Source organism: Vidua macroura, chromosome Z, assembly GCF_024509145.1.
Source record: "Vidua macroura isolate BioBank_ID:100142 chromosome Z, ASM2450914v1, whole genome shotgun sequence".
NCBI classification, from domain to species: domain Eukaryota; kingdom Metazoa; phylum Chordata; class Aves; order Passeriformes; family Viduidae; genus Vidua; species Vidua macroura.
Window position 1 is genome coordinate 33534329 of NC_071611.1, and position 26870 is coordinate 33561198.

The window sequence follows — 26870 nt, forward strand, 5'->3', positions numbered from 1 at the left end:
TCTTCTTTGAGTGCCAGTCTGAAGTGAATGAAGTTTATCAGGCCTCTGTCTTTGAGAACTTTAATAAAGTTTTAAAGTGATATTTAGGAGAAGATCCCTCTCCATGATTTCCATCTGGGCACAGATTCTCACAGCTGTCACATACATTATTCTAAAACTTTAAAGATAGCAAAGCCTGCCAAAAATTTCTAAGAAAAATATAGACTAAATGCTGATTGCAAACCTCAAAGGAAGAGAAGAACCAGACAGCTGACCCAAAAAATATATTCATGCCATCACAATTTTTTCTTCTTTTTTTTTCAGTTTTAGTATCTCAGTTACTTACTCTGCTTGCTTAGTGTCATATTTCAGGTCACAGATTCCAGTCCTATGTGTAAGGGAGTAACAAGTTAAAAAAACAACGACCTGTTGAGACACATTGCAATGCACCCTGCTAGCTGATAAAATTGCAGAAAATTTTATGACTGCAAGGCGGTTCCTGGCACGGATCATTTATGTATCTCAAGGCGTGTCTGCATATTTGAATTGTGTGATAAAGGGTTATAAATGATTGGCTGAAATGTGCTCTTTAAAAACATTTTCAAAGCTGACACTCTGTGCTTTTAAGCATAGGACTGCAGTGAGGAGGTGTGAACTGCGTATTTTTTCTAATTTAGGACCTCTACTTTTTATAATCAGACCTTATCACTATAACAAGCTTGGAGGACGTTGTAGCCAGTTGGTGGTTAGCCTATTCTGCCAGGAAACAGGATGAGAGGACATGGTCTTAAGCTGTGCCAGGGGAGGTACAGGGTGGCCATTAGGAGGAATTTCTTCACAGAAAGGGTGATTAGACACAGGAATGCAGTGCCCAGAGAGATAGTGGAGTCACCTTCTATTGAAGGCGTTGAAGGAAAGGCTGGATGTGGCCCTCAGTAGCATGGTAGAGCTGAAATGGTGGTGTTCAGTCATAGGTTAGCCTCAGTTTCAGAGATCTTTTCCAGCCTAATTGATTCTGTGATCATCTCAGCTTGGTCTACCTGTAACATGTTTCTTCACTAAAGCAGTGTGATGCGTTTCTTTATGGACAGCATGCAAACACACTGAGGGATTGGAAATGCTCCAGCCAGGAAAGGGGAAGATTTCGGGTTCCTCAGAGCAGCCTCCCACTGCGACGGGCAGGCAATGGAGACAGAAAGTGTCCAGTAGGTGAACGACTGACAACAGCTGTAATCCACATGTGGGCAAGTCCCACCCGAAGCACGCACTAACCCACAGCCGTGAAGGCCGCTGGAGGCTATGCGAAAGCACTGCCCCGTCTCCAGTCTCAGGCCGGCGCTCCTGGAGCGGGGCCGGGCTGGCGCAGGGGCTGCTCTCTGAGGAGAGCGGGAAGGAGGAGAGGAGGGCGGAAGGCGTCCCGGGTGGTAGGCGGGGAGCACGGGCCGGGGCGGTGACACTCCCCGCCGCTCCGGTGGCCGCAGCCCCACGGCCCCCCGAGCTGGGGGAGCCCGGGCGGGCCGCGGCTCCTGCATGGCCGGCGCGCCCGCCGCGCTGCTGCGGCCGGCGCTGCTGCGGCCGGCGCTGCTGGCGCTGCTGCTGCTGGCCTTCGGCCGGCCCGCTCTCGCAGGTAGGGCCGTGGCGGGGTCCGGAAGGCACCTGCGCCCGCGGGGAAGGGGCGGCCTGGCTGCAGCCCCGGCGCCAGGACTGCTCGGAGCGCTGGAGCGACTTGTCGCCGGTGTTCTCGCGAAAGCAGTGCCCCTGTCCCGGCCCGGTGGGGGCCGCGTGGGCCCCTTGCTCGGGCCAGCTGCCGCCGCAGCCCCTTGGCCGGGAGCGGGGGCAGGCGGGTGGGCGCCGCAGGCGGCCGCACAGGTGGTGGGACGGCGGGCGTTTTGTGAAGGCTTGGTGCCCTCTTGCCTTAGAGTGAAGGCCGAGCTGTCCGCTCGGCTGTAAGCCCGCCTTGTGCCTGCTTCCCCTCCTGCTGCAGAGACGCCGAGACTTGACAGCTAGACTTCCTGATAAAAACGTAGGTGCTTTGCAAGCAGTGTAGATGTAAACCTTTTTCCTCCACCTCTTATCATAATTGTAGTATGTCATGAGGAAAAGTGCTGAGGTAGAAACAGGAATATTCCCTGCAATTCTTTCCCTGCTCCATGCGTGTGAACTAGTAGTCTCGATGGTAAGTATCAGCCACCAACTGCAGGTGCCTGGGTTTTAGCATACAGCTTCAGCTGTCTTGTGCCTGGCTTTTCAAGACAGGCCAGTTACCACACCACTAGTGATGCATGTTAAGTTGCAGCTCTTGGGCAGTCATCAAAACCATTGAAACAGCCAAAAACTTAATCTGCAAATTCTGTTTCTTGAGATGTAATTTGAAGTACATTGCAATTTGAACTAAAAAGACTGGTAATAAAGTTTATTACTTACATGTATTTTAAAAACTATTGGATGAGCATGCACTTGAAGAAGTGTGGTTTTTATCCACCTTCTTCCACCTTCTGTTCCTCACTGCAATGCCATGTGAGACAAACCAATCGCGATAACATTCTTTAGAAATGTCTAGTGGTCAATTTCTGTGGTTCTGTGGCGTCTGTTTCACTAGCTGAGAAGACTGGTTAGAAATGAACTTAAATTTAATTGTAACTTTAAAAAGTGTTTTTTACTTCAGAAGTTAATGAAGAGATTAATGAAAAGATTAAATTCTGATACTATAAATGAAATATACCAATCTTTTCTTTCCATGAGAGAATTTGAATGCATGGAGCTCTAAGTGATGTTTTCATGAGTTTTGTGAGTGAAAACCCTGCAGCCAGAGTGAGTGGAGGAATTTTTTTATGTCTAAGACATATCAAGGATGTCAGAAGATCTGAGTGCCACTGAAATGGCAATCTCTAGTTATAGTAGCATTGTCTTCAACGACATGACAAAGGGTTTTGTGGGTATTAGGTGTGATAGTGGTGTAAGACCAACCAGTGCTTTATGGCTGGCTGTTAGTGTCCTCTGTCCCTGGCACTGCAGGCAGTGCATGGCGAAGCCAGATAATACATTTCCAAATCACCTGGTTGGGACACTAGCCTGCTGTTTCTAGGTGTACCAACTTGTGATGCTCTGCTTGAGCTGCCTTCAAGCTAAGATTTGCTGGCCTTGTGGACTGACTTCACCACCAGGAGAGCTTGTTAAAATCCAGCTCTCTTCATTTACTCCAGGTGCTGTTACAGCTATAACCTCACCCAGAGGTAATCTAGCAAAAGGGAAGAAAACAGTCGAAGGCTGGGAAGGGAAAAAAACCCACGAGCTTCTTATAGGCAGTGCACTGAAATTAGGTTTTAAGTGGCTTTCTCAACTCTTCAGTTTTTAGTGAGTTTCTGTAATAGAACTAGAAAATAACATCAGCACTGTTCATTTCACATTCAGTGCTTTAACTACAGGACTTTTATTTGGAAATCATAGGATGCTTTGGTTTGGAAGGGACCTTTAAACATTGTTTCTGGTGTGTAAAGCATGTGCAGATGCAGCATGGGGTTATTCTTCATTGTGTATGGTTTAGGTGACTGTAAGAGGCTTACACACACTGGTAGTGTTTGGTTTACCCTCAAAATCTCACTAAATTTTACACTGAGAAAGTGGGAATCAACCCTGAGAATTCCCTTTTGAATAGTAGTTATATTTAGCCTTAAAGGGCATTCTCAGTGAATCTGGCAGCTTCCTTTTCCACTTTCATTTTTCATCTGCTACCAGCTTAGATAAGCTGACAGAAATGGAGGAATGTTTTTCATTATGAAGTGTCCTATTTTGATTCTTTGGAAGTTTTTTCACCTCTCATTTTGCTGCATTGCCCTTTTCCTATTTGTCCTTGTAATAAAGATTCATTAACCCAACTTCTGTTTTTGAAATATCAGCACCATGTTTTGGAGAGCGTAAGATTTGTAAGCAAACCATATTATGTATTAGGTGGTAGTGGTGGTGTTTTTCATTCTCAACAGTGGAATTTGATCTTATCTGTGATACAACAAGTAACATGTCAAAAAAAAAAAAATTAAAAATATGGTTCTGCTAGCTGTAAACGAAATCATGCCAAGGCAGTATAGGTGGTTCAAAATATCATTTACTGGTAGACCAGTGCGTACCTGCCCCACCTTCAGTGACAGATTCTGACTTTGAAAAGTTTTATGGAAGGCAGAAGGTTTAACTTATGTTTATTTTTTTCTTTCCAGAAAATTAATATATAGTATGAATGTATATATATATATATATATATATATATATATATATATATATTCATATAAATATCAAACTGTTGCCCAGTGGTACTCTGCAAAATACTGACTTTACAGCTTTGTTCTAGTTATTCTGAATTGGACTGAGTAATCCATAATCTCTCTGCTTAATTTCTCCCCCAAAAATGCAATGTATGAATTTAGCATAATATTAAAAATTATAATTATTTAACCTCCTATCTTAATAGTTAGTCCTTGCTTATACTGGGGATTTGTCTCTAGTTCTGTTATACCAATACTTGCTTTAAAGAGGAGGTCTTTATTTACCCCACAGAAAAACATTTTTAGGTACAACAAAGGGCATAGGTCCTCTCAGTGTACAAATTTAATCTAAAACCTGCAAGGTGTATTTGAGCTATTTCATGAAAGCTTCTTTTGAACTAGAAGCAAACTCCTGGGGCAGAACTCCTTTTTGTTCCACTTGGAATAAATTTTTCTAGACACAGTGGTGACTCTTTCTTTGGAAGAAATATGTGTATTTCAGTAATGTAAAGATCTTTCCTGTGTTTCTCTAGGTACTTAATATAACTTGATATTACATTGTTATTGGCTGTGGGTTTTGCTGAAATCTTTTTCTTGGGAAAGCTACCTAGAATTCTTATACATCCTATAGCAAATTTTTAGATACTATTATTGATTGTTATTTCATGAATGAGCTACTAAATTAGGTTTTTGATTTAGTACTCTGCACAGAATCCAGTTCAGAGTCAAAGTCACACTTTGTAGGAGTGTATTAGATTAAGCAAGGGGACAGCTAATGTAGGAACTGGAACATTTAAACCTCAGAAGTCCTCTGCAGTCATGCTTCATTTTAAAATGAGAAAATTTCAGAATGAAGCTAAAAACTGCAAAATAAATATTTAACTGGTGGTGTTCTTTCAAGCTGTATCCATACACAGCTGAAAGCATCATAAACTTTGGCAGATGGAATTTGAAAATAGACATGTCTGGGAAAAAAAAAAGGTCAAGGATCAGCTTGAAGGAATCAAAGCTTTTACTAAATTCTCCTTAAGTGCATCAAGAACAAAAACCTTGCAGAGGGTCTGTGCAGCCAGCTGATTAAGTTACTAGTATAAAAGAAGCACTCAGAAAGGGCATGGCTACTGCAGAGAAGCTAAACTAAATGGCATTTACTGCTAATTAGGAAGATTCCCAAACTGAAATTCATTTTTTGGGGTGGTGGAAGGGGAAGAGAGGGTTTGACCTAAAAAAAATTGGTGGTGAAATAACTTGCTTGCTAAGGGTAATACGTGATCTCATGCTTAAACTCCCTTGTACCTGAAGCCTGGATGGTGGCAGATTTTATGCCAGTATTTAAAACAAGAATTACCAGGGGACTGTAAGCCTGTTATCCATAACTCAAATTTGTAGGTTCTGTAATAAAGGATAAAAGATGCACAGGTGAGAAGGAGTCTATAAGATTTCTTTAAATTTTGAAGGAGTCTATAAGATTTCCTTAAAGAGTTCTTTACAAACCCCTTGGGAGTTTTCTTGATGGGGGTGGGCAAGGTGTCTAAGATTTGGAGTTTCAGAAGACTTCTTACAAAGTTTACTGCCAAAGGCTTTTTAGCATTCATTTGAGTGCAGGGCTTTGTATATTAAGTAATTGATTAAATAGGGGGAGTGGTAGATGATTGATACTTTTTTTTTTTTTCTTTTTAATGTGTCAGAGGGAAGTTACCAGCAGAATTTTGGAGGATTTGTGTTGCATCCTGGGATTGGGTTTTAGGGGTTCTTATTTGTGTTAGCTAGCCGAGTCCTGTGTACCCCCGTGCTTCCCCCGTGTCATTCCTCCCCCGTGATTTCTGGCCCCGTGCTGCCTACTGTTGGGCTTTCCCCTCTGCCGCTCCTGTAACCACTCCCCCGTCTGGCCCCGGGAACCCCCGTGTCCACTGCCCCATCCCCATGATCCCACTCAGCCCGAGGCTCGGTGTCCGCCCCTGTGGTGCCCTGGTTGGTCGCAGTCTTACGTCATCACCGGGGCATCCGCATGGATTGGGGGGGGGGGGGGGGCGTCTGCCCTCCCTATCACATTCCCTATATCATCCCACTCCCTCCCGGGTCCCAGCACCATTTCCCCCACGTGGAGTGCGAAGTGCGGGTCGCTACCCCCCCACCACATCTCTCTGTGACAATAAAGCCTTCCCGCTTTCCTTCGTGGGTAATTTGGACATTCCTTCTCTCTTTGCCTCAGACCCTCGTGTGGGCGACAGAACCCGGCAGACTCCGACCAGCGTGCCAGTGCCAGCGGCATGTGGGAGAGAAGTGGCAGACCCGGAAGTCCAGCTGGGGGCTGCACTGAAGGGCGCCGGAGCTGCCCCGGACCTGGGAGAAAGGGTGCGACGCCCCAGATTTGGTCTTAGGATCTGTGCTGTTCAAAATAGTAATAATGGGGATGGTAAAGACAGTGAGCAGTCAAATGAAAACTCTTATTGGTGTTACTGTTCCTCAAAGCAATAAAGGAGGCTTGTACAGATCTGAGTGACTGGCCAGCAGGATGGCGGGGTGGTTGGAGGTTGCATACAGGAAACAAGAGGGCAGTTATGCCTGGAAGAGAGGGATGAAAACATCTGAAAATGATGGTAGTGGCAGGAGACTTGGTAGGTCTTCTCTGCAGAGATGACATAGATTGTCTCTGATGGAAATGTAAGAGCATGTTGTAGATGAAAATGTTTCCGAAGAGAAACTAGAGGAATACTTCAGAGAGAAAATCAAATGGCAACTATGAAATAGACAGGGTGTGACAAGCTGAGGAAAACACCTGAAACAAACAAGCAAAAATGAAGGAGTATTTGAAATAAATTATTCAGTATAAGTGCATGGTTCTTGCCATTCCAGTCATCACTGTTGGAGATAAGAAAATTGGACTGTATTAATCCCTTATCCATTCTGGGATGGCCATTGGGCTCCTATTAAATTGCTTGGACTGGTGAATTTGATAACTGAGATTTATTTTCATTTGTATGTGAATAAGTATGTAGAAAAGAATATAAATTATTTACATATATAGAGGTATGAATAAGAAAGACTAATTTTTTTTTTGTATGTGTGTGATTGAGTTTCCTATTTATTTCCCTTTATTTTTTTCAGTATCATTTTATGGTGGTAGCTTTGTGGAGCTGAACATGGCAGAAGCATCCCCTCAGACATCCTTACAGTTGCAGTTCTGAGCAAGCAAGCCACAGGGATTGCTTTTTCTTGCAGCTGGGAAGACGGATTATTGTTTAATGAAGCTGCGCTCAGGATATGCACAGGTATGCTTTATAACTGTAGCTAAAAATATGTGTAGCCTGTATTTATCAAAGTTTTTCTTAAGTCTGTTGTCTATAACAAGATATCTAAACAAGTTGCTGTTTAGGGAAGTTGAAAAGTCACTTAATATAATCAGTAATTTCAAAGTATGGCTCTTATTTTTTACAATTATATCTCTATAGCCTTTGAGATCTCTAGATCTTAAAATCAAGATCATTGTATTCAAACCATGAGATTAAGCAAAGACAAAATTTCAGATTTGATGATGTTAGCATTACAGAAAATGCCTGGATCTGAGTAATTGTTTTTCTGCAAGGTAAATCAATGAAAGATCACTTTCAGTTGGGCTCTCAGGAGTTGCTGTTTCTAGCAGAACTGCAGAGGAGTCCATTCCTGCTTTTGCAGTTAATCAAACATCTGTGATGACAAGTAAACCTACACAGAATTTTATTAGGATTTTATTTTTTCAAATCTATTTTGTAAATTATATGGTTAGTGTGAAAAGATATGAAAATTAATGTATTAACTATATATTAATGTATGATTGTGAAAAAGATAATTTTGGATTTTTATAGTTAAAATTCTATCTCTTGCAGCTGAAAATTAACTTTGTTGTGGGAGAACGAGTACAGTATTCTCAGCAAAGATCTCAGCTGAATTATTTGGCTTGGCACCTGGTTAAACTACATCATGAACAAGATAATGTCACATTGGTGATTGATAAACGTGATAGAACTAGTGCAAAAATGCCTGGAATTCTTTATGAATTAAACACTGATTATGGATTCTACATAGGTGGTACTGGTAAACGTGACATTCCCTACCTTGTTGGAGCACTACCCAGTTTCTGAGGATGTATTGATGGTGTGTCATTCAATCAGTTAGACATTCTGATGCCTCTGAGACCTTCTCCTGGCTTCAGAAACATCCATGAAGTTTCAGTGGGGTGCAGTGGTGAATTCTTTGCAGGTGAAGAAGAACCCATTAGTTTCTTCAGCTCCAGGTCCTATATTTCTTTCTCATCATGGAATGTGGACGACAAGGGAATCTTTGAGTATGTTTTGCAAACCTCAGCTGCACGCGGCTTGCTGCTTTACTAGCCTGGGCAAGCGGGAGATTTCATTGCAATGGAAATGGAAGAGGGTTTAATTAAAGCTTATGTAGGGAAACATGAAAGTAGAACCCATCTTTCTTCTCGTAGGTCAGTCAATGATAGTCGTTGGCACTACATCAGACTGAAATATACTGCAGAATATTTGTAGCTAACATTGGATGAAGAAACTGTGAAAAAGTCGTTACCTCCCCAGAGTAAGTTGCCCCTTCTGAAGGGATCTTTCTTTGTTGGTGGTGTAGATGACAGCATACGATTGGAAATGATGAAGTTAATCTCAATATCTGGGAAGTATGCCAGAGGAGGATCCTTCAAAGGCTGCTTAAGGAACCTGAAAGCCAACTCAGAAAAGAAATCACTGAAGAATGTTCTGGTCACTAAGGACATTTCAGCTGGATGTGAAATGCCAAGTTCTTCTAAAAGAAATCTTTCTGTAGAGATGGCTGAAAAGAACCCTCCTGTGAAAGCAGCTCCTGTATTTGCCATTTCCCATGAAAGCTCGATTTCTCTGGGCAAGGAAGACAAAAGCCACCTTTTAGTTCTGAGTAACTTGATTGTGCTGGAGGGTGAACAAGCTTCACTTGAATCTAAGCATATTAAAGTTAACTTGGACTTTCAGAAATTAGGAATTAATCAGTCACAAATTCTTTTTGATATAAAGAAACCACACTCTCATGGACACTTGAAACTGAATGTTGAACCGTTACATGAGGTAAATACATTTACTGTGCAGGACGTGTGGCAAGGGAAGATTCTGTATGTCCATGATGGCTCTGAGGACACTTAAGATTATTTTAATTTCTCCATTTCTACCAGCAGTGAGAAGATTGTGTCTCCATATTTGCAAGGAAATGAGCAGCATATGTTTAGCATTACTGTTACTCCAGTAAATGATGCACCTGAGATCATACTTCCTGAGGGAAACTTGCTTCTTCTCTTAGAGAATTCAAAGAAATGTTTGACTAATGACCTGATAAAAGTTCTAGATGAAGATACAGATTCTGTGGGTCTCAGACTTTCAGTGCTTGGAAATCTGAGTGCAGATTCAGAATTTTTGGAAAATTCAAGGCATCCTGGAAAAGCTATCACTACTTTTTCTAAAGATTTAAACGAAGGCACCGTTTTCTTTGTCCACACACGTGTCAGGAACTCAAGGATTGTTCTCAGGGCAAGTGATGGTGCGAAGGTGAGCAACACTGTTGTGTTACGTGTCATGGCAGTTCCTTTGGATTACAGAGTTGTCAACAACTCAGGAATAAATCTCCTCCAAGGTGTTACAGCTCTTATAAGACCTAGGCATCTGGCAGTTGTAACAAATGCTGTCTTCCAGGAACTGGAGATACGATATGAGATCAGAGAGCCATCTCACTTTGGTCAGGTTCAAAGGCATCATTCAAGGAGGGTATGGAAGCAAGTTAGCTCTTTTTCTCAACACTCTCTTCAGCACAACCGGGTGAGATACTGTAGCACTTTTAAAGGCATTCAGCTGGAAAACATTACTGACCAATTTAAGTTCAAAGTTAGCATAGGAAACAGAATCAGTGAAGAGTACTTGTTTCCAATCAGAGTGAAATGGTTAAGGTACAGTCTATTGAAACATGCTCCTCTAGAAACTGAAAAAACAAGAAAGAAGTACTTGAATTCTGATAGTCTGTTGGCTGTGATTGCAGATCTAGAAATACCTGAAAATGAGCTTCATTTCAAACTTCTGTCCCTACCAAAGAATGGACAAATACTGCTTAATGACCAGCCTTTGAAAAAAGATTCAGTCTTTAGCCAAAAAGATATTACTGATCGAAAAGTGGCATATGAATTAATCAGCCAGTACCATGAAGACTATGATTCATTTAGATTTCTAATTTCTACAAAGTATCTGGATTCAAATTTCTATGACTTTGAATTCTACATAAAATCAGATTTCAAAAATATTATTTTGACTAACAATGGCCTTAATGTTATTGAAGGGGAAAGAGAATTAATAACAAGCACAAAACTATTTGTGCAAACACCAGATAATAAAACCTTCCAATATGAAGTTATAGAGTTTCCTAAGCATGGGAACTTAAAACTTACTAATTTTTCTGGTTTATTTGAGAATAATAATAGTCTTACAACTTTCACTAATAAAGATGTAACGGATAAGTGCCTTCTGTATGTGCATGATGATTCTGAGACCGTGTTTGATGAATTTCTTGTCAGAGCTTCCAGCAAAGAGTCAGGAAAGGGGACTAACTTTGATTCAGAAGTAGAACCTTTGTCAGTAGAAATCAGATTCTGTATTTCTGTCCAGTTAAAGAATGATGAGAAGCCAATTCACGTAATTGATAAGATATTTGACATTGTGAGAAACGGGCAGTGATTATTAACTTTGGCAGATCTTTGCTATCATGATCCTGATTCTGATTTTGATGATGGACAGTTGCTATATACTAGACGTGGTATTTCCAGTGGGGACTTGGTGCTAAAAAATGATACTTTGCATAGACTCTACCAATTCAAAGAAGTGGACCTGGAGCAAAAAAGCAAGTCCTGTTTATACACCATGGTGCAGATTTTGGGCGTTTTGTGCTTTTTGTGACAGATGGTAAGCACTTCCTTGCTTCTGGAAGTTAATGCCACTGATCCTTATATTAAGTTGGCAAATAGTACAGGATTGTTGGTTCAAAAAGGGAAAGAAGAAACTGTTTCAACAGCTAACCTAAGTGCTACTACGAACGAAGATATAAGAAATGATAATGAGCTTACATACAAGATACTCTCTTTCCCAAAATATGGAAGAATATATGTGAATAATGTATTAATGGATTCCTTTACTCAGCTTGATCTGATAAAGGGACATGTGACCTACAGACATGATGACAGCAACAACCTTACTGACACATTTAACTTTACATTCCGTGCTGGAGATGTCCATCTGGATGCTGGACTACAGGTTCGTGTGTAGTTGGAAAGTCATCAGGAGCCACCAAGGATTGTGAACAAGAACAATCTCTTGGTTGAAGAAGGAAAACCAGTTAAAATCAGTAAAGGAAAACTGCAAGTAGGTTAACCATGTTGTCCATTCCTCCAATCTTGTAGTAAGTTGTCCTCAGTTTTTTTAACCATTGCAGTGTCTTTAGTTTGTGTCTTCTCTAACTTATTTTGATTACCACTAATATGACTGCATTCTGGGCACTTAGTTCGGGAGAGACTGACACTAGCAAGCTTCCATTTTTAGGAAGGAAAACTGATCATGTTAAAGAAAATACTGCCCATAGTCATTGACTCTTATTACATATTGGTGCATAAGGAAATTATAATTTGGAGATTCTGCATGTATATATTTGTTTTAGATGTAACAACTATTTGTACTCCATGTAATGGTCTTAATTGTGCTGGTGGGAAATGCCAAGGAAGAAAGGGTTTTGTCTGGTTTAATTTGGAGCTAGCCCGGTTAAAATTGTTTGAAAGTTACATCAAAAATTAAAAAAAAAAAAAAAAAAAAAGTCACAAACCGAGGCCATTTCTGTTTGATTAATTCTTCCCTGCCCAGTTTTAGTGTGTAGCCTTCCAGTAACCACCGCAAGAGGGCTCCGGCTGCACATTGCTGAAATCCTGAATTCCTTGTTTCAGGCAGGGATCTGTAGATGTGAGACCAGTAGTTAATTATGCAGTAGTTTTCTTTTAAAACCTTTCAAAACATATCTGGGGTTACAAAATTACTCCCATGCCATTTATTTAACCATTATGCCATTTATTTATTTAACATGTGTCTGCTTAAAGTGTTGTATTCTTTTAGGAACTGTGTAACCCAACTAAGAAGTGCTAGTTTAGTTAGGTAGACAATCCCAGAATTAAAAGTGAAAGATTCAGAAGAGAATTACTGAATTTCTCCCACTTAATTTGAATAATTTTGGGATATGTTCTTAAATTTAAGGTTGTTCATGAAAATAGTCCTCCATCTGAGATTGTGTTCACAGTAAGACAGCTTCCAGTGTACGGATACATTCGGAAGTTTTCCTCAGAAGAAAGTTATCTCAGTTCTGACCAAAGCCCAGCTTTGAGCTTCACTCAGCAAGATGTTGACAAGGGCAAAGTTCAGTATGTGCAGACAGTTTCTGACCAACGAGATGACCATTTTTTTCTGGATGTGACCAATGGTGTCAGAACAGTGAGTGGAATAGAGAACTCTATAGACATCATCCCCAGAATGATTGCACTGGAAGTACAGAACTTTACAGTATTTGAAGGGGGCCCAAAAGCTCTGGTGGAAGACTGTCTAAAAATTTCTAGTAGACACTTTGCAGGACTCAGCTGTGAATTCATTTTAACTGAGCAGCCAAAACATGGGTATGTTGAAAACTCTCGTGTTCCTGGAATAAAGTTAGCCACATTGACCAGAAAACAGGTAATGCCTTTAGATCTTCTTAGACAAAGTCTTGATTAATTACTTGCTTTGCTGAAAGCTGTGGGATTTTGTGAGAGGTACTGAGATACAGGAGTTTGAGCTTTATTCTGGCCTTGACTTAAAGATCTTTCTGTTTTTACTAGCTGGTCATTCGGAGTGGGGAGGGAGAGGGAGGCTGCCTTGTTGTGGTGGACCACATCACTTTCTTGATAGCACTGTTGAAACAGACTAATGTACTATAGTCCAGTAGACTGAAGGGCCACTGACATTCAGTCAGAGTTGTAGATACTCTGGAAATGTGAGACTGTGGGTGCATTTTGAAAAGACCAGAGGAAGTGCTATGTAGATTGAACAAGTAGAAAAGTGGAAAAAGAAGTACATTTCTAGGTAATTTCTTTGCTCACAGATAGTCACTATATGCACAATGTGCTAATTTTCAGTCATTTAGCTCCAAGAAGCAAGATGGTATCACAGGTCACCATCTACTACAAGTGCTGTGTTCAGTTTGTAGATGCCAGGAAATGTTGTTAAATATAGTGGGGTTGGATTTCCATTTTTCCTTCAGGAGGAAGGAAAGAATGCCAAGACTGGCAAGATATTCTGACTAGAGGAATGGACAGATGAGCCATAAAATTTACTGTTGTGAATGGAGCAAAGATAGAAGAACAATCTGATATTACAGCATAAATAAAATGTTGATACAATAAATATAGAGAGCCATGACTAGGATATTTTTCAGTGTAACATTTATTTTCTTCTAGCCTCTTTAGTTTTTCAGCTTGTTATATTTGTCAGGTGGAACAAGAATTAATCTACTATGTTCATGATGACAGTGAAGAACTGATGGACAATTTTACTGTGATAGCAAATAACACAGAGTTGTGGAAACAAAGTTTACCCCAAACTGTATTTGTAACTGTTTCTGCAGTAAATGATGAAGCTCCTGTTATAGAAGTAAACAGAATTCTTCAGGTATGTTTGTCAACATTTTGAAGTGTTAAAATTAATTCCATTAATTCTGATGCCATTTAATGTACCTTCATTAACAGACTATAAGGTTTGTATCTGGCAGGATAGTCAGTATACTATGTAGTAGTCCTTGAGTTTAGAGAATTTAATGCTAATTAAAGGAGGCAGTACATATATTATTTGTATTTAGGAAGATTTTGGACATGGAGAACTCTTTTGGCTGTTGTAAAGTTTATCTAGAAGGCTGAATGAACATTCTTTTAATCTTAAAGTTACACAAAGTCTCTTGGACTGACGTAGGGCTTGTGAGGGTGGATGGCTTGCACCTGGATGTTTGTTATGTTTTCATGTTGTTTACTTTGGTGTCTTGAGGGCTGTTAATGAACATGTAACTCAGAAAAGTACCAAGAATAGGGATGATGAGAATGCCAACTTTTCACTCTTGTATTTGTGCAGCCTTGCACAACCCTATGCCTATTGCCATGAAGTGCACTAAAGGGTCAGACCTCCTGAAGTACATTCTACTGCCTGCTCTTGTCCAGATATATCAGTAGGATGGGACAAGAGAGAATTTGTTATGTGTTGGGTATTTCTTGCACAAAACAGGAGTGTTTCCCTTTTAAAAAGTTGCCAATAGTGTAATGCAATCTGTGAAAATCTGGGGTCATCAAAATATTAGTCCAATCACTGAAGCTATTACTTCAGTGTGATACTGTGAGCTAAGAAAACACATTAACTTTTTCTAACTGCCTTCCTCCCAGAAAATCCTGAAGAAAATTTTAAAGTTACCTTTAGCTAAACCTATCTTTAGCTCTTAATAACCATAGCTGACTTTTTAATCTACAGGTCTTTGAAAAGTTATCTACCACTACAGAAGTGACTACTGTCACTTCCGTTTCAGTGCATTTTCAGATAGATTAATTAATTAATTTGTTTATTTATAGTATTTAAACCAGGATGTATTTGTATAATATTTCTTTGTGTTACAATAGCAGTCAATAATGAGAACCATTTTAGTAAAGACACTGTGCCCAAAAAGCTCCCATGTATAAAGACTTTCAATCTGAGATCTGCTGTATAAAAACAAATTAAGTGACTCCAAAAATCAGGATGACATGAACATGGGTCAGGTAAGTGGTCACAGTTAGCCAGCTGGAAGACATCAAGGCAGAGAAGGTATTTAGGAATAGCCTTGAAAGAAGATAAGCAGGTTATTTTGAAGCTGCAATAATTTCCAGTGCTCTATGTTGCAGTTTATAAATGGGTGGTACTAAAATGTGCATTTAATTTTATGTAGTTAGTTGTGTGTTGGAGAGGGAGAGTATATTACTGTAAAGATGATGGTAAGTTTGTGTTGTGTATTTCACATATTTTCATATGAGAAAATACATAATTTTTAAACTAGCTGTAGTGGTAGTATTGTGCAGCTTCACAGTAACAGCAGGTAATCTGCAGATGCCCACAACAGAAGATAGCCTGGCCTGTGCAGAGACTGCTGGCAGAAGGGCAGACTGCCTTCGTAACATTTGGGTGGCACAGAGCAAAATATTCCCTGGTTGAAGTAATTACAGTGGTATTCTACAGACATCAGCATAGCACGCAGTAATCTTTGCCTAGCCACAGAGAAGAGAGCACCATGTTCAGTCAGGTTTTTCAGTGCCTCTGTTCTGGTGCATTGCTGGCATTAAACTGTTGGCATTGAGCTGCTGGAATTGCAGGCTATTAACAGACCTGAGGCTATGTAGTGCACTGCAATGCAGCTTACGGATTTTTCTAAAAATATCTGTCAATCTAGGCTTCCCAAGAGCAGAGATAACAAAGCTTCACCTACCCAGAGTTGGTCCTCTCTACTGGGGAGGCAGTCTGTGTACTAGAATCAGGATGTTGCCTTTGTGCCTGTGGTTTTGCTAATTTTGTACAAGCTATTGTTGAAAAATCAAGTTTGTATCTGCTGTGAGTGACTACCAATATGTACACATATGGTGGATGCACGTGCAGTCTAAAACAAATCTGTCAGTCCAGTTATCTGCTGGGAGGAATACACTGAGATGATTCTTCCTCAAATCAAACTTGCATATCTTCAGTGAATGGAAGAAAGTGGGTTTTTCTTAGTCCTGCTAAATATTGAGATGAGATGGGCATTCCTGTGTAGGGTGATGGTGGCTGGTCCCATGTTCAGCCAAGCAGTCTGTGCTCCTCAAGAACATTGCTAGTGGTAGATACTGAATAACAGACAATGTTGCTTTTAAAAACTCAGTAGCTCTTTTATCAATTTAGCAAGGTTGGAAATGTACAAAAGTATAAAATTACTGACCAGTACTGTGAAAACGGAAGTCCAGTAGAACTGTTGGAGTTGACTGAAGTTCAGGACCTCAGAAATTTTGCAGGTCACAATATAAAGAGTCAGAAAGACATGCTGAATTATTAAAAATATAGGCTAGGATATGGCATCTGCTGCTGAGAAGTAGGTTATATGAAGACGTGTGCGTTATGTGGCTAATGATGTTGGTGTTGGCATATATGGAAGTTAATTTAGGCCTTTGTCATGGGATTCTGTCCAAACGCAAGAAAATATTAGGTGTGTGCACACATACTGAATGAGTCTAACTCTAGCTTTCTCCCTTCAGACAGCCATAACATCCCTTCTTCAAACAGCCTTGTCTGTTGCTATCAATGTTATGAACACCATAGGGAGAGTTTCAGAATGACAGACATCCAACCATTTTGGGAATTTTTCTCTGTTTTCTCTGTTTTTTCTCTAGGAAGTAAATGAGGGTTTAAGGTGTTTTGTTGTTTTTTTTTTTTTCCCAGCTCAGAATTTATGACATAACATCTGAGATGCAGAAAGTTTTACTGTCCTGAGAACTTCTGTAATGCATTTAATTTAAATCCTTTCCATTGCAACAAATTTGTGAGATGTATTCTTATTTAGAAACTTATCAGCATTTTAGATATAACTTCTTAAAATTTCCACAGGTTCTATGGACATTTTTCTTTCTGGAATGGGAATGGGTAAAGGAAATAGGATGTTTTGAAGAAAATCACTATCCTGGCATTATATGCTGCAATTATTTGTGTTTAAATACACGGGTGGCAATGCTATGAAATGACTGTATCCTCCTGTTGCCACAAGAGGGCTGTATTTTCCTAGAATTAGATTTTCTTTAAAACGCACAAATTTAAACTGATTGTTTTTGTTGTTTTCTCTAAATTGCTCTCTCGAGTGTTAAAATGTGAATATAGAGTATCTGGTAGAATATGTGGCATGCAAGGAGATACTGATGAGCTGAATCCTGTAAGTAGAGCAGAATAAATTATTTTACATCAGCAAAGTCATGAACCTTTTCTTGGACTATGCTTGTGGAATATGTTAGGCACATGAAAAATCAGTGTCATGCTACATCATGGTAGTTCAGATACAGTTTTCATGGTGCTTTTCAAGGAGATTTTGATCTCACATATGAAAAATAATATGCTTGTACAATTCTTGCTGTGTTCTCAGTGTTTGCTTCCTTCTGATTCTTTTCAGCTCTTAGATCTCCTTTCATTCCTCAAGGATCATGTTGCAGGCCATGTAAAATACTTAAAAAGCATTAAGAGGTAGTGTACTGGGACAACAGAATTAAATACTTACATTACAGAAAAAAACAGTTTTCTGTAATTAGAAATTTTCTTTTTTCCTTTAGTAAGGAAAATAATTTGAAACATAGTGAATAATTTGTAATATATGTCCATTATAATTTCTTATATTTTTGCATATTCTGTATATAACCTTTTACTTTCTTCATAGAATAACCTATGCAAGTGCTACTGAGACGAATTAAAAGGTCTCAGTACAAAACCTGTGACACTGATGTGCTTATTTGGTGCCACTCACTAAGTCACCCTATGCCGTTAGTTGTTTTTCTGTGCCATAAATGTCATTATTTATCAAAATTTAATATTAATAATTATGTTACAGCAAAATACATATTTCAGGGGAGAAAATAATTAATTGCTAGTTGAAAGGTATTTTCTATTATAAACTTCATTTTCAAACTTCTTCTGAATTAGAAAAAAAAATCAAACTTCATTTTAGTATCTCTTTTTCCATGGCACATATTTTGTGACACAATGAAGAATGAAATCTTTCCTCTGTTGAAGTGTGGTGGCACAAACTTCAGTCTCTGAAAAGGTTTTCTTTCATAGTTCATGTTAAAAAGTAGAATTAATGCTTAGTGAATTGTGATTGCTGATTTTTGGCTTCGGCAGAGGTAAAATGCTCTTTGTTAAGGATCATTTGTCCCTTTCAAACATTTGGTGTGATGTTACTACCAGAGATTTATTAAGTGTACTAAGACCCTAGGAAGACAAGGAAGGAATGATGCAGTGTCTGTTTTGAAGCTCAAGCTGAGGTATTTAAAGGTTTAGGCTCTTAAGATTTTAACTTATGTTATGAATTGTGTATGGAAATAATTTATATTGATGTAGTGAATATTTTAGAAATTTCACTTCATGTTGAGATAAATATGTATTGTTCTTTGTTAGCACTTCTGTCTGTATTTCCAGATGTATACAGCAGAGATGAAGAACAAAGTGGGCCATTGCTTATCCTTTCCAAACAAGAAATTATCCAGTCAGATAGGAATGAAACCCTAAGAACAGTCTTTCTGCTTGAAATAAGGGACCTTAAAGATCGTCTAGTCCCAACTCCCCCTGCCGTGGGCTGGAACACCTCCCACTGGACCAGGCTGCTTGAAGCCTTGTCCAGCCTGGCTTTGAACACTGCCAGAATTGGGGAATCCACAACCTCCTTGGGCAACCCGTTCCAGTATCTCACCACCCTCACAGTAAAAATTTCATCCTAATACCTAGCTAAATTTCCCCTCTGTTAGTGTGTACCCATTCCTCCTTGCCCTGTCACTCCAGTTCTTCTCAGAGAATCCTTCTCCAGCTTCCCTGTAGGTCCCTTCAGATACTGGAAAGTGTCTGTGAGGTCCCCCACACAATCCTCTCTTTTCCAGGCTGAACAGCCCATATTTTGTCAGCCTGACTTCATAGAAGACGTCCTCCAGTCCTTTAAACAATCTCCTGGCTCTCCTCTGGAATTAGACTTAGAATGTGCTCCAGGTTTAGATTTACCAGAAGTAAATAATGTTTTTTATATGATCTTTCTAAAAACTAGTTAACTGTTTTGCTGCAATTGTGACCTTGCAAAATGGTAGGCAGCTGTTGGAGGTTTGGTTGTTTTATCTCCCTGAGTGCTCTGACTGAGTATCTCTGGGTTTTTTAGTGCACTAAAAAAGGGCCTTTAGTGCATTTTGCTAGAAGAAAATAGTGCAACTACAAAAATGTTCCATTTGTATTAGTGTTTGTGCTATCCCCAGGCTGTTTTTCTTTCATCTTTTCTTCTGGTGAAAGTAGAACATATTCAGTGCCTTACCTGCTGTGAAATACATGACACTAATATTCATGTGTATGTGTTGGAAAGCAGCTCCTTGACTCAGTTATCATAATACAATTTTTTTATGTTTCTAAGAACTTGTATAATGCTTGACAAATAGAGCACTTGTGCTCCAGCTGTCTGAAACTCTTAACTGGTGTAGGGTATGTTTGCTTGTATTATTTCAAGGTCTTGTATTTTGCAAACTATTGGCCAGGACGAGTGATGCCACTCTGTGATCAGAGATTTGGATGGACAGTTAAGAAACCCATTACAGCTGCTAGTGTTGCACAGCACAAATCTTTATTCTTCCTTTTTCTTGGAGTCATGTGTCATCCATCCCTGTACCTCGTCTCCTATTGTCACAATTTTCTTTTGTATGCATTTTCTTTCTTTATTTATTTTTAAAATTATTTTTGCTTTTCTAGGTCTGGGTGGGTTCAGTCAAAGAAATAACTCTTGATGACCTCTGTGCAGAGGACGAGGACTCCTCACCATCAGAACTGGTGTATTCTATTACTCCACCTAGTAATGGACATTTGGCTCTGAAGTCTTCTCCAAACAAGAGCATCCTTACTTTTACCCAGGCTCATATAATTAAAGGGCAGCTGGTATTTGTACACAATGGTATGTGATTTCAAAAACACCAGAAAAGTGCTCCTATTCAGTATATTTGTGTTTATAATCCATTAAAGATCCTATTGTAACATCACAAAGATCCTGGAACATTGGTTATGTGAAGTGTTATACACTGGTTATACATTATCTCAAAAACTAAACAAGATGTCTGATGTCTACTTAAATACTGGGATACCTTGATGTTCTTGTGGTTCATTAGATAGCAGCCTTCTTTCTGAAAGCAATTTTGCAGTAGGGGAACATTTCCATGCACCTTTCAGAGATAGGAAATCCATTTTGTGATCAAAAATTTCCTGAAACTTTTCTGTCTTGCTACAGTGCAGTGCTGTTCATGGACCAATAGTCTCACAGATACCTGTTGTAGATGGATGATGAAGTTATAGTTCATCTGTGTGATATTGTTGTCCCTTTCAGGTTCTGAAAGAATTAAGCTTTAAACATTGACTCTTTCTCCTATTGTCCAGAACTAGATATTGGGTTTTTTTTTTTTGCATTTGGGAGAATGTGTGGGGAATAAAAGTAGTCAGGGCAGCTTCGTGCATCCTTGAGTGGCAGTGGTAGGAAGATGCAGGAAAGAACTTCCCAGTGGGGTTCCAGCCAGAAGAGGTAGGGCTTTCACAGGGTGATAGCTACCTGTTTCCTGCTCCAGGTGTATTACTACGTACCTCAGTTGAAAGAAGAAAGAAGTTGCTACAGAAGGAATAAATCATTGCTTTGGGATGGAGATAGAAGAGATGGCTCTCCTGCCACCCCTGAGGCAGGCTGGAGTTCCAATGCTCCCTTGGGTGCAGCAGTCACTGCAGATTTGTGCTGCGTTTTCATGAGGTTGAAGTACTCTGCCTTATAATGCACTGTCTTGCAAAGTGCATATGTGTTGCTGAAATTGCTTTTACAGTCAGCTGCTGGTGAGCTCTAAGTATCCTGCTCAAATAATTTGGTCAGAAAATAAAAGGTCAAGCTCATGATAAAAGTGAGCCAAGCTATTTAAACTGTTCCAAGGAAGACTTTGACATGTAAAAAGCCCTGTGATGGTAGGACAGCGTAAGGAAATTAATCCGCTTTGTGTTCCAGAAAGGGCAAATGCACATCTGTAGTCTTAGAGAGTGAATATTGATTAATAAAAGTGAAAAGAACAGAAAATTTCATTTTGCAGTGAGTGGGAGTGTAGAGTAAATTTGTAACATAAAATTGCCCAGGTTGTGTGTCAGGTTTTGTAGCCGCTCTGGCTATGCTGTCTGCTCAACCTTATGGTCTGCAGTGCTTCACAAAGTACTCTGGTCATTTAGCTTCTTTGCATTTCTTGGTCAGCAATTTTCTTCCCTCCTTCATCTTGACTTGTTGCTGGAAATGTAATTGTTATTCCCATCTTATTGCCTCCGGCCTTTACCTGGGGCTTTCCCTTATGTTGTTGCTGTCAGTCAGCTTTTTATCCCTTTTCTCTATGTTTCCTCTGTTCCTTGTCATCAGTCTTACAGTGTGTGCTGGCTTCTTTGTCTCCTCCCCATCTACTCTTCCTACTCACTTGAACCCTTTCCAAAGGTAAGAGCAGGTTCTCCTTGGCTGAGGCAGCTCTTCCATCCTCTGGCACTATACATTTTTTACACCTGTATGTGGCAATGACTCTTCATCCTCAGTGTCTTTTTTACTGCCAATGAAAGTACTACCATACTTTGCTTTTATGCTTCTAAGTTAGACCTCAGAATTTTCCCTTTACATTGCTCAGGCTTATGAGTTACATTATGCTGCTTATTCTGTGGTGTGAGTTGCAAATCTTCCTCTTTGTTCTCATGTTTTCCCTGGATTTTTTAATTCTTTCCTCCATAATCCCTGATTGTTCTATCACCAGCGTAAATGCAAAACTAGAACACACTTTTCTGTACCCCTCTTTCAGCATAAGAATCCCTTCTCTTTTTCACTCTTGCTTCACTCTAGGGTGCTCCCCTCTCACTTCTGCAGTATGGGCCTTGCCCTTAGACGCTAACAGTGTTGTTCTTAGGGCAGTAGTAAATTGAACTCTTGTTGGTTCTGAAGTCTTTTGCTTCTCAGTGCAGCTTTTACAAACCCTCTTTCTGCTGTCCTTTTAATCACCTCTGATCAGTTACATCTTAAAAAATTAATTGTGATAAAATTATAAATGCTCTGCCCAAGCAGAACTTCAAGATGCAGTTCTGTTCCTGACTGCTGATGACAAAACGTTTATGTCAAGGAAGCAGTTGACCTGCCTTAGCCAAAAAAGCAAGTGAGGCTGTGTAGGCAGATTCATTTGGGTTTTTTTTTAACTCAGTACAATTAGTAGACTCCCAGATGCTTTTTTGAATAAGCAACTGGCTCTTTTTTTGTCAGAATACATCAGAAAATATAAGCTTTTAAAATAAAAACAATATGATCAGGTCTTCCCAAGCTGCCTGGCTAATACAAGAGCATTTCTTACGTGCATTTTTAACTGTAATCTCAGAACACACATTTGATTCTTCTGATATGTTAATTTATAGTTAGGCAAAGTATGATAATTTTTACGTGAAAGTATGTGGTACTCTCTGGCTTTCAGTAGCTGTATTTTTGTAGCAATATCTTATGGCTAAATTGGACAAAGCAAATACAAGAGCATGGTAATTCTTTGCAACAGTTAATGTTTCACTTTTTTTTTTGTCTTTTTACCTAATTGAACAACATGGGGAACCTCTGCTTAAAAGCAGCCTGTCAGTTCTGAGACATGTATTTTTACAGGAATCCACTCAAGACTCCTGGAGGTATTTTGCTGTTGCTTGTGCCAAAGTACATACAGGGTCCTAAGATTAAAGGGAAAATTGTGCATTTGTTATGAGTACATATAACCTCTGAAATAGTTTAAGCTATGACAACATACCTTCTTCAGCAAAGCTAAAGTGCAGCATAGAGGCTAAGGAAAGAACCCGAGAGGTTATTTAGACCTTTAAATATAAATCAGAATGAAAGAATATTCGAGTTACTTTTCTCCCCAAATTCCTTCTTTGCCAAAATGTGACTGCCTAAGGGCTTTGGACCCTCCTAACACATAAATGGACTTGGAAATTTTGGAGTAATTTTCTCCCGAAGTTTAACTACATTTCAGCTCCACCGACTCAGTGGAGAAAGAGAAGAAGGGGGCACTCTTGCTGATTTACATCTAAGGAGTGTCTGGCTTTCACTGAAAACAACAGCCAATAGTTCTTCCTCGGAGTGTGTTAATTGCATTATCAATTTATTTAATTCTAGTTAAGATACAAAGGCTGTGATCAAAAGTTGCTTTCAGGATGATCTTGGATGTATTGCTAAGGAAATACTTTCCTGTCTGCTCATTCAGGAGTCACTTTGGCAGTCACACTGACACCACCCAAGACTTTGATTGTTGAGACAGAACCCCCTTCTCATCTGGTGGCTCCAGTAAGCCCTGCTTGACATACCCAACACTCACACAGTGAAACAAGGTTTCCTCACTGACTTCACCTCAGGTTTTCCTTAGCAGAATCTCAGGTGCCTGTATCCCTAAAATAAATTAATTATTGTGCAACAACAAAATAACTGCTGGGAGCCCCTGACAGGGGAGCCTGACCAAAAGACTTTGCAGTCTAAGCCACAAAATCTGAAGTCCTCAGTTCCTGCCGTGTCTCTGAGTGTTGGTCCCCTGGCAGCAGGTCCCCTTGCCATTTGTTAAGCAAAGGCTCAGCAGTTCAGGGCCTCTTGCCTCAGGTTTCTGCCACCCAGAGCTCAACCTGCAGCTCCACTGCAGCTGCACCCAGAGCTACCTGCCCTGAATATATTCCTCAACAATATTTCACTGTAGCCAAGAGTGAAAGGTGTCCAGTGTATGTTTGTGTTTTGTGTGACAGAGTAATACAAGAATAAATTTGTGGTTTTGATTTCCACAGGAGCAATGTCTGGAGGCTTCAGCTTTTAGGTGACAGATGGTTTGAACTTTGCACCCTGACAGATTTTTAGCATCACAGCTCAGGTGCTGGTCTTTAGTCTTGAAGTGAACAAAGGGCTCGGAGTCTTTCCAGGTCTGTTTTTTGAGATGATAATGATTTTGTCCACTTGAAAATATTGCCTAATATAGAGTTATTTGTCAGATAATTAAGTGACTAAACTGTGGAAAACTGTAGCTGGGAATATTTATGTGTGTTTTTACAAAAAGGGTATGCTGCAAAAAGGGTATCTTTTTTCTTTACAAAAAGCAGTATGCTGTCTGTTTTCTAAGACAGCATACTGCTTTTTTGCTTTGTATTCTTTAACCTTTTGATATGTGTGTGCTTGGAGTCAGAGAAACTGTCAGTGAAATGTTCAACTACAATGTGATAATAACACTGTCTGCCTAAGCTCTGGAGATTTCCTATTCAGGTTTGTTTAAAATCTCTGTAGTCCATTCAGATATTTAGAGATGTGTTAGGTGGTTGTGATAACACCTTGTAAAAGTAATAGAGGAGTGAAGCTTGTGGGCATGAAATTCTGAATAGCACATGTAAGTGTTCCAGATTGCTAGTTCACTTTTCTTTTGCTGAAAATGAGTTACAGACAGCAGCACAGATTCACTGAGGAATCAGAAGAAGTGAAAACTTTGATTCATATTTGTGCATTTGTAGCTAGCTGGTTCAGCAGCTGAGTATTTTTTTAAATGAAATAGTACCATTGAAGGAGTTGATGTGCTAAGAGGTCTCACCAGAGCCGTTTATTTCTTTGCACTGGCAAGAGTAATCCCTCATTGAGTTAGGAATCTAACATTTATTGCAGGATTAAAGGAGAAATAAAGATTAGTTTTCTCTCAGTAGTATCTTGTATCACACTTTATGATGCCTTCTTTTTTCTGTTTCTCTGAATGTGATCTGTAGAATCAGAGAGATACTAAGAATTGGCAGAGTTCTAGAGATTGTGATCTGTACCTTGATTAATTAATTGGATATGGAAGAGGAGCACTGTATCTTTTTACACTTCCTGAATATAAGTTGCATAAACAAAGGTTTGCAGCAAAAGCCACTTAAACACAGGCAACAAAAATGAGATTGTAGCAGCATGAGCTTCTAATTCAGTCAGTATAAATGGGATTCACATATATCCACTTAGAAGGCTTATTAACCTGCAATTTTTGTGTGTAAGGTTGTCTTGGGCAAAGGGATTTACTGGAATTCTATCTTAAGCCAATGATAATTGTAAGAAAAATATGCCTATACTTGCGTAGAAGGCAAAGTCTCTAGGCTGTCAATCAGTTCTTCCATTTACAAAATACAGTATTTCTTTCAGCACTGCAAACTGTATTCATCCAAGATTGCAGTTTTTTTCCCTGAATTCTCACTTACTTTGGGTTAGCAAAATTTCTTTTAGATGTTATAAAGTGTTACTGGCTTTTTTTTACGTGTTCTCTTTATGGTATTTTTTATATTCTGGAGCTATATGGCTTTCAGCTGTACTTTGCCATCATGAAATGACTGTTACAACAATGAGGATGCCAAATGGTTACTATATATAAAAACAACAGCCAGTGTCCTGTTAAATTTTATAGCCCTACTAAAAAGAGATATTTTTGAGCCAGCTTGAGAAATTTTCTCTCTGGGGTAGTAAAAAATGAATTTATTGTCAAGAATTTACCATGAATTTACCAGTCTTCATGACTGGGTGTAAACTATTCTCTAAAGCATATTGTTCTGCAATTGTATAAGAGCATGAACTGCTGTCTTTTTTTGTGTTGGGTATACCAGATCTGTTTATATAATTAATAGATTTTTTTCTGTTTTAACAGAAGCTTGTTTTATTCAACATATCAGAAAATTGACTGCTAGATATATTAGCTTTTTCTACTGTATGCTAGTTATGTGCAATGGAAGGATTTGCTTCTTCAAGAGGGCAATTGCTCAAACAAGAAATGGGTTGAGTTTCTCTGAGAAGAGTAAGCCTGACTTGTAGTTAATTGGAAGCAGAGCTGTCAAATCAGTTTGTAGATGAGATTATTTATAACTGTTCAGCAGTGGTAGGGAGAATGCTCATGCCAAAGCCTTTTCTAAATCTTAAATGTAGGCAGTAAAAATTATCAGGCACCAACGTTATGCTGTTGCACTCTACTTGAATTTATTAGCTTCGCCCTACACAGTGTCACTTGTTGTTTGTCTTCCTCCTCTATCTGTTCCTGTCCCCTGTGTTTGGGTGGGGTTTTTGTGATCTCTCCTTCTGTGATTGGGAACACACAGGCAGTGTTCTCACTTCATTTTCTTTCACCCAGTCTACTGGCTTCCTCTCTCTGTTGAGGTGTCAGACCAGAGAACTGCTGTGAGTGCCAGAGAAGTTCTCAACTCTCAGGTGAGAAGTGGGTGAAGGAGAAGGTTATGTCTGGGGGAGGATGCTAATTTACAGAAGAGCATGATAGACTATGTTGTCTGTGTCTCTAGACTCTATTTCAGCTTGTGGTGTTCAGTGAGTGAGGTCAGATCTACTAGGAATCAAGGGGGTTTTGTAACAGATGCCCTTGCTCCCCATGGCCTTGCTCTGTGGTGGCAGTGGTGTGGTACCCTGGCATGGTAGCTTCCATCACTACAGTGTGACCATGTTTTAGAGTTACTCTATCCTACTCTGTTACGGCAGTAAGGCCTTATTTGCATAACTAGCAGGTTATGCATTTGCAGGTTTATGTGGTCTGATTAACTGTTGTGCTAAATTGTACATCTGCTGTATGCACAAGGTCATTGTTTCCTCCCTTCCTGTCACAGAAAAAAAGGAAAAGAAGGGAGATGTAGAGGAGGGAGACTTCTTGAATTAGATATTGTCTGGGAGAATTTTTCTCAACCTGAGAGACTCCTTCACTTTTCAAAACAGTATGGACGCAGAGACACATGG

The 26870-nt window shown here is 39.7% G+C and overlaps 1 pseudogene; it reads left to right on the plus strand.

The window, feature by feature from the left end:
• Nucleotides 1-1509: 1509 nt before the first annotated feature.
• LOC128822527 (chondroitin sulfate proteoglycan 4-like) overlaps nucleotides 1510-26870 on the plus strand; it is a 34301-nt pseudogene continuing 8940 nt past the window's right edge.